Here is a 9,728-nt window from a genome sequence, read left to right as displayed (position 1 = left end):
TAACACTCTCTTTCACAATATTAATATATTTCAAGAAATATGACAGAGATTAATCAAGATTATTTATTTACTTTTATATATTGATGATATTCAATCTGAGTTAGTACTAAAATTATAACTAAGCTAAGAAACAAGATTATTTTCTCTTATATTAATTCTTCTTACACACATCAGTGATCAGTTATTGAAAATAAATTATTATCTTTCTTAAATTATTATCATGTCTTCTGAATTCACTTCTTTCACTTCTTTTAATTCTATTGAAGATTTATAAACTCTTCAAGAAATCACTATAAATCACAAAGTCTATATTGTTTACAATTTAATACAGAATACTCTCTTTCAATCATGATGAATAATTACTTCATTCTTCATATCTGATTCCAGGTCATGAAATTTATGAAAAACTCAACACAAATATTGAGATGAACTATGAAATAATTATTAATAGATTATATTATAGATTACTAAAGAGTCATCTCTCTACTACAATCACTGTAACTTCATTCAGAAATATTTATCATGAACTGATCATAACTCTGAAGAAATTTCTCAACATCTGAAGTCATCAGAATGCAGACAGTAAAAGAAAAATAATTAGAAAATTACTACTGAGCTGATAAGTTACTCTATCAGATAACAATTTTTAATAATACTAACTTTCTAATTTAAAGAAAATCATGTGAAAATAATCATGTATCAGTACTCTGATTTCACAACTCTTATCTGATAACTTCTGTGAATAATTACTTTATATATGTATATCTCTGAATCTTTCTCTTTAATCAATTGAAAACTCTGAATTCTGAATACTTCTTTAAATGCTTAATTCAAATCTTCATATTTCACATTGATTCTGTCTTCAGTTCAACCTTGAGACACACTACAAAGTCAATATACAATATCTAGAATCAGAGTTAAAGAATTATTGAAGAGTATCTCTCACAGTGAATGCATGAACTAGTACAAACAATCTTGCATTTATAAGAGTTATATGTTATTACATTGATGAGAACTGAACTTATTAAGAGACATTAATTGAATTTGAATCATTGATCAGTAGTTATACTAAGAATTATATGACAGAGATATTAATAACTGTGATTAAAAATGACTATTGAAATATTAGTCTCAGTCTTCTTATAATTACAACTGATAATACTGTGAATAACTATACTATGATAGAGAGTTTAAAGCAAAAATTGACTTTGTATTTCTGAAATAATAAATAAGGTCATATTTTCTGCATTACTCATATGATCTAACTTGTGATATAAACACTAATAAAGAACTATAACATTGAGATGATAAATAATGAGATAACTGATTCTTGAAATGAGAATGAGATGAAAGTGATTACTCAAGTAACTTTTACATTCACTTTACAAAAGATAATGTTTTTTAATAATACTTTTTAATATTGTTTTTTAATAATACTTTTTGATAACACTACTGTTAATTTTAAATAGATTGACTAATAATTTAAATATCATAGATTTGAAACATTGCTAATGTGATTTGTATCTTCTTTAAATAATAATAATAATTTCATGATATTCAATAAACAAACAAATCAGTCACATCACTGAATATGATACAGAATATTAGAATATGATGAAGTTTAATATATAAGATAACTGTTTAAGCTCTTCAATTGTATCAGATAATTAATCATTGAGTGTAACACTCTGATCAGAAAAAGATTTAGATATTAAAACTTTCTAATATAAAGTGAACTCAGTTAATATATATGATTAATTTACTGTTTCAGTTTTATAAGATAATAAAGACAGTCTCAATCACTCATACATCAATACTGCAGTCAGTCTGATGAGTGTATAACAGTTTATTTACTCATCTTGAGAAGCAGTTGAATCACTTAAAAAGAAATTCAGTCTGAAATAATGCTATAGTGCAGACTATTATTACTGTAAGAAATAAACTGATATATTACTATAGCAAAACTGAACAATCTTTTACAGAGTACTATGCTATAGCAGCTTTACTAGATTTCTTCTATTAAGTTAATATCTACACTTCTCAAGATTGAACAGAGAAGAAATGAGACTTATATGTTAAATTAATCTGAGACTACTACAATATCAACTATCAGAGATTTGAATGAGCAGATGTTCAAGATATGAAGATAGTGAAATACAATTCTCTAGTAAGTAATGATCTTTGATAACACTTTATATCATATAGAACTATAATACTAACTTTAAAACAGAACTTGCATACATTGATTACAACTGAAAATCAGGCAAAACTATATACTTATAAAACTGAATTTGACTGTAATCTTCAAGATGATTCAATAAATTTATATATTAAATCAATTCTAGAGTTATAAAAGATTATTGAGAGTATATATTCAACTGTTACACTGATAGCATGTGATATTCTGATAATTTCATTGACAGAGATGAGAATGAAGTGAAAGTTCAACTCAAGTTGAGATATTTATTACTATCACTAAGAACAATTATAAGAAGAAACAATCAAGAAACTCATAATTATAAACCATGAAATTATCAGATAGTTTAATATCTCTGATCACAGTATATCAGAGAAGTGTAGTTTTCATGAGAAAGTGAAGAATAAACTTATACAAGAATGTATTTAGTTATTTTATAAGTATTATTAATAATTGTTATTAAATTCTGATTATATAAGTAATCACTGAATGAACTGAATGAGACTGATTTTAATCTTCAGTCTTAGTCTGATTCTGATTTTAAAAGAATGATTATGTTTCACAGTTTATTCTGAGAAATTACTCTCATTTCACTGTTCTTGAATTAAATCTGGTCATTTTTCACAACATTTCTCTCAGAAATGGTCCATTTTCAGATTTTTTTGAGACTTGGTTCTGGTGGAACTCACGCCAAGAAATGTATGAGACCAGATCAAATGAGATCAAATGTGAAATTCATGATCCCGCCGGCCAGTCTAGGTATATATAATCAGTATTATTATTAAATTCAGTTGATTACTTTATATAGAGCTGCTCATTAGATAACAGGCCTGCATTCAGAAATACTGTGATGAAATTAACTTAATAAACATTTCAACTTTTCACTACTATAACTGTAAGTATAGTACAGATGACTAAACTGATTATCAGAATTATGAATTTCACATTTAATCTCATTTAATTTGATCTCATACATTTCTTGGCGTGAATTCTGCTGGGACTAATCATTAAAAAAACATGCAAAGTGACTATGTATCAGATCTCAAAATGAGATCATGACTTAGAAAAAATAAGAAAGTAATTTCATTTAATCTCATTTAGTCTCATTCTTAGCATAAAGTTACTATTTTTAGACATTTTAAGGTTTTTTTAGACTATTTTTAATTTTTTAAAAAGTAACACTTTTTAGTAACACTCAACTGATATTTAAAGTTATTTAAAGCAATAAAAATATTTTAAATTGAGAAGTGAAAATCATGATCTCATTTGAAAAATGTGATAAGAGTAGACAGTAAGTCTTACTGAGACAGTATAAGACTACTATTTAATGTTAAAATTTTGTAATGAGATCAGTTAAATTAATAATAAGACTATTAAATATTCTGATTCTGATCTCAGACACTGTCACATAGTCAGTCTACAAATGACAGAGACAGAGATGACAGAGATATAGATGTTATTAAAATTAACACTCTTTTATTAATAAAAACTTTAAATAACTTATCTTATCTTGTAGAATGATATATCACTATTTACATTAGTTTTAACACAATAAACTCAGTGACTGTCAAGAATTCAGGTTTTAACAGTTGACTTATTTATAATCATGAAAATTTTATACTCAGTTACAGAGTTAAGCTCTTTCTTTATAATAGCTGTTTAAGCATCTTTTTGTGAAGATGTAATTATTTTCTTATATATTTATAGAACTTTAATTCCTGCAATAGTCTCAGAGCCTCAGTGTGTGATACAGATTATTAATATTATTATTATTCTTCAATTATAGATGTATGCAGTCAGAGACTATGACATCTACCTGAGAATCTTTAGTTCTCAGGGTTTTTCCTATATCTATAGAGTCAACTATTATATACTTATCAATTTCAGATATGCAGAATCAGAAAATTCCAGCCCAGAATACAAAAACTGTTTACAAATTACAGTATTTCAACACATTCTGATACTTTGAAATCATTTGAAAATATTATGACAAAGGAAAAGAGAACATAGTCTTAAAGATAGACACATTAAATAGATAGATAGAAAAGAACAGAAAGAAACAAGTACAGTAAAGAGAGACTATAACAAAATAAAATTGTTAAAAGATAGTGTATAGCTGTTTTAACAGACTATATCTAATCAATTTCCACCTCTTCATATTCAGATACTTCTGAATTGAGTCATTTTCTTATAGCTGCTTGAGTTTCTGATAGAAAGTCTATTAAGTATTTAAGTCCTGTCTCAGTTGAGAATAAGAACCTCATATTTAATTGATTTAAATCATACTTCTTCTTTAATCTGACTCTGAGACTATTGTATAATGCACAATGTATTATAATATACTCAGGATTTTCATTTGTATTGCAGAATGAGCACTCTGTTGAATCAAATCTATCATCAAATCTTTGTATATAGGATTTGAAATAATCATGTTCTAGTTTTAGCTGAATTATAAATGAGAATATTTTCTTTTTGTATTTAATTGAACAAGATTTTCACTTTGATTTTGTCTTAAATCTTGAATAATGTATGCTCTTCTTTTGTTTCTGTCAGCTTTCATTTCACTTGTTTAAATAAGATTCTTTTATCTTTCTCTTTATGAAAGATCAGAACACTGTTTTTTGAATAGATCTGCTTAATTCTGAACCCTTTTTTGCAGCTGAATCAGCCAATTCATTGTCATGAATATTCATATGAGCAGGAACTCAATGCAGATGAATTATCAGTTTAGATGTTCTTCTCTTTTGAATTTTTAAAACAGAGTTTAAAATCAGTTCAAGATTCATTTGATCATTATAAATCTGACTATTTCTAAGTCTTTTTAAAGCAGCTTAACTATCAGAGAATATTCATGCCTCTTTCAAACTATTTCCTCTTTTATAAGATTGTATTTCATGAGTTCGACCGCTTTCACTATTGTAAATAGTTCAGCATCAAGATTTCAGATTTACAGACTAAATTCCAGAAATCTGAGATAAATGATATTATCTTCAGTATAAGCAATGTCTGCACCTAATCTATTCAAATTCTTATTTTTTGAGTCATCTGAGTAAATCAGAATAGAGTCTTTTATATTGATTGTAGAGATCTTCTTCAAATGCTGTTCATATTCTCTCTCTTTAGATAGTTCACTTATTTGTAAGTCTATGAGAGATTTCAGCTTTTCTCTTCAGAGAGATATCTTCTCATGATCAATTTTCTCAACATTTAATGAAGAAAATTGATTCTTAATAAGTGAACATAGTCTATACAGTTGAGAGGGCATTTTCTTTAAAGCATTATTCTCATTTCAATTAAGAAATCTATTTCAATTCAGTTCATTTCCTGAGTTAACTGATGAAAATAAAGAAGAGACTCTTTCTCTGATTATATGATTTAAGCTCATCTTCATGACTCTCAGAGTATAGTTCATACAGGCCTTTTCAAATTGAATAGCAGAAGATGGAATTGAAGCTTCAATTTTCATTGCTTTAATAGAAGATGATTTGAATGCTCTCAGAATTCTTCTCAAAGCTCTGTTTTGTAGACTTTGAAACAGTTCAGTGAAGTTATCTTGATTATTTCATTAAACTTGAACTTCATAATCAGCTACTGAGGTAATACAGGCTATGTATAACTGTCTCATAGCCTGAAAAGATAGACCTCTCTCAGTATTTAATAGTATGATTATACTATTCAGTAGTCTCTCTGTCTTGATGATTCTTTGTTGAATATAATATTTAAAATTCAACTTGAAGTTTAACCATACTCCTAGTTATTTGACATTCAAACTGAATTTAATCTCTTTATTCAAAAGAGTTAGACTTAGTTCTTTCTCATTAAATCTAGAAAAAAAGTGAATTAACTCAGTTTTATTCATATCAAATTGAATTAGATTGATATCTGTTCTAACAAAGTTTTTCTTTACTGCTTTCTCAATCACTTCTAAATTCTCTTTGATTGTCTTTGAATTGTAGAGTAGATCAATATCATCTACATAACTTGAAGATCTCACTATTTTCATCTCTCTATTCTTGAATAGATATGCAGTGTATATTGTAAATAAAACAGGTGAGATTGAAGATTCTTGTAATACTTCTATTTTTATCTCAGTTTTATCTTGTTTTCTTTCATCAAAGAATAGTTGTATAATTCTTTTAGATATGAAACAATTAACTCATTTTATTAGAGAAAGTGACAGTTTTAACATCTTCAAAGTTTAAATCATCTTAGACTTTGAAACATGATCAAATGCATCTTTTATATCAATAAAAACTGCAGTTGAGACCAGGTCTTCATGCTTTGCTACTTGAATATCATGAATAACTGAGAGAACAGTATTAATTGCAGAACATTGTTTTCTATCTCTCATTTGTTCATTAAATAGAAGAGAATCACTAATAGAGCTTATAAAAGATAATCTAGTAGCTATTATCTTTTCTAGAACTTTTCTTAAACAGTTCAACAGAGATATTACTCTATATAACTTAGAAACTGAAGCTTTTCTATTAGATTTTGTAAGGATTACTTCAGTAGCTTCTCTCCAGCATTCAGAATGATAACCATTTTTTAAGAGATTGAAAAAGAGCTTAAAATATTCATTCTTCAAGTAGAAATATATGTTTTGAATAATTAAATAATTAATTGAATCAGGTTCTGCAGCAGTGTTAATTGAACTTGAGAATATTACTGACTCTAGTTCATCACATATAAGCTCAGACCATTCCCAGTTATTTTCATCAATATATTCATGAAATGACATATTCTTCTCTTCTAAATGTGATGAGTTTTGAAAGAGAATTCTTATAAAAGCTTGATATTTTTCCTCAAAAGAGTTTGCTGTATACAATTCATTCTGAAATTCATATTCTAAGATTGAAAGCTTTGCTACACTTCTTGTTTTAGTATAGTTAAAGGCTTTAAAAACTTCTTTTTCTTATGCTTCTTCAAGAAATTTGTTTCAGCAATCTGTTTTAGCTTTTTTAATATCTGAAAAATATTTATTTCAAATAGCTTTGAACTCTTTATCAGATATTAAGTTATTCTTTCAATCTCTCTTAGCAGTGACTAATTGCTTTCTTTTAGAAGTGATATTCTCATTTCACTAAGATTTGAAATACTCAGAAGACTTTTTCTTTGGAATATTTTCTTCAATACTTGTTAGAAGAATAGATGTAATCAGCTTTACTCTATTCTCAAGCATTTCATTTGAGATATCTTGACTTTGATTTCAATAGAGCTCACTCTGTCTTTCAGATTTCAGCTGTTTTACTCTTTCTTTAACTGCTTTTCAATCAGCTTTTTCAAAGTTATACTGATTAGAGAGAAGAGGATTTTCACTTCTTTGTTTTTCACTCAGTTCAATATCAAATTGAATAATCTCATGATCTGATTCTGAGGTTTCATTTGAATCAATAAATCAGTTTATAATTCTTTTTTCAATTAGATTTTATGACATGAAAGTTAGATCTATAATAGATTTCTGTTTCATGTCTTTTCTAAAGAATGTTTGTTAATCAGACTTGTTAACTAAATCTATTGAATGTTTAAAAGTTCATTCAATCAGTTTATCTGCTCTTACTGCTCTTGTGCACTCTGAGTTTCATCAGGGATAATGTGCATTGAAGTCTTCTACAATTATAGAGTTTTTTAAGAGGGTTATATTCAAAAATCCTCTATTAATTGTTCAGATATTGTTGTTTTCTTTCAATAACTTTTCATTATAGATATTTATAAGTTGAATAGTATCAAACTCATTCTCTTTATCTATAATATCACTCACTAGAATATCAGAGTCAGATATGATATCAAATCTCAAATTAAATTGAAATCTTGATCTTTTTCTCTCATAGATCACTACTCTTGATTTTATCTCAGATTTTTCAGAAAGAAAGCAGTAATAGCTTGAATGAGAAATGATGTACTTTTACTCAGTATCAAAGTTTGATTCTTGAAGAAGTACAAAGTCAACTTTTTATTCAAATACAATCTGAAGATAAGAATAAATGCAATTTGAGTTTCTATTCACATTATTTTGAATAAATGTGATTTTTGAAGAGTTTTTAAACTTTTTTTATTGTTTTTGTTGTATATTCATACTAAGAGAGAGTAGAGATAGAGTAGAATCTAATCTCTATTATCAGATAGTAGATTATAACTATTTTGAAAAGTAGGAATCTCAACTGCTTACATTATATCTAGTTTATCATCAGAGTCATTTCTCAATTCTCTAATCTTAACAGAAGTTTAAGAATTCAAATTCTATTTACACTTAGCTGGAGAATTGAAGTTTGAAGATCTAGATAGTTGAGAATTTCTTCTTTTTAAGTTTACAGTTATAGATTTACTAGCTTGACTTTTCTCTTCAGTTTTAGATTCACTTTAAGCTTTATCTTTTCTTCAGTTCTTCTGAGTTCTTAAAGTAAATACACATTCTTTTGAGCTAGATGCATATTTTTCTTTGCAATTGAAGCACTTAAGCAGAGTATATTGACATATTTCATCTCTTTTTAAGCATGTTTCATATTTATGCTCACTAGTTTTATGATCTCTAGCATAGAATGCGCATTTTGAGTCTCTGAAACAAGAGATTGTAAAGTATTCATATCTTTGATAGTTTGAACACTGTGTTTGAGCTTTGAGATTCATTCTTGAGTCTTTGTATTCATGAACTCTCATTTTTAAATCTGCTACTCTTACTTCAGAGATTCTTGATTATTCAAGTGTCTTTGTATACACTAGAACAGAGACATTTCTTCTACTCTATCTGAACTCAATTGAATTAAGTAATACAGACTCTTTTCTCAGTTGAATAGAATTGTATTCTTTCAATTCATTTTTGAGAAGTAGCATTCCTTTCTCACAGTCAAAGATTTCAACTGAAATATTATAAAGAATGAATTTATCTCACTTTTCATCTCTCTCAGATAGAATTGTTATGTTTAACAGAGATTCTACTGCTGATTTTCAGAGATTCTCATTCTGAATAAGGAATTCTGCACTGAATTCGGACATTGTGATCAGAATGATGAAGTTTTCAAAGAAGAATGACTCAATTAAAGCTATAACTGATTTTTGTACTTTAATATCAGTCATTAACTGAGAAAAGAACTGCTGATTGATTTCATTTCTAATTCTGAAAATGAGACTTGAGTTTAGCTTATTTCTCTGCAAGATGTTCTGATTTAAGACTTTGAAAATAAGTCTTCTATTTCTGAAGATTTGAAGATTTTTCTCTTTTTACATTTTTTTCCTCACTCTTCTATCAATAGAAGTATGAGCAGTATTCTTCTCAGTTTTCTCAGAATTTTGAGCAGGTTTTGAGACAGCAGATTTAGAGATAGCAGGTTTAGAGACAGCAGATTCAGCTGCTTGAGCATATGTTTTCTTCTGATTTAAAGAAGAAGAAGAAGAAGAAGTAGAAAAGAAAGAAGAGCAAACTGAAGAGTCAGTAATTGTATTAAGAATTTTCAAAGTTTTTAGAACTGTGTTTGAAATTTTAAGTTTGAACTTAATCACTTTCTATAGTTGTCTAGTCTGAGTATGAAGAATT

This window comes from Blastomyces gilchristii (genome assembly GCF_000003855.2).
Source record: "Blastomyces gilchristii SLH14081 genomic scaffold supercont1.1, whole genome shotgun sequence".
NCBI classification, from domain to species: domain Eukaryota; kingdom Fungi; phylum Ascomycota; class Eurotiomycetes; order Onygenales; family Ajellomycetaceae; genus Blastomyces; species Blastomyces gilchristii.
This window is presented reverse-complemented; position numbering follows the sequence as displayed.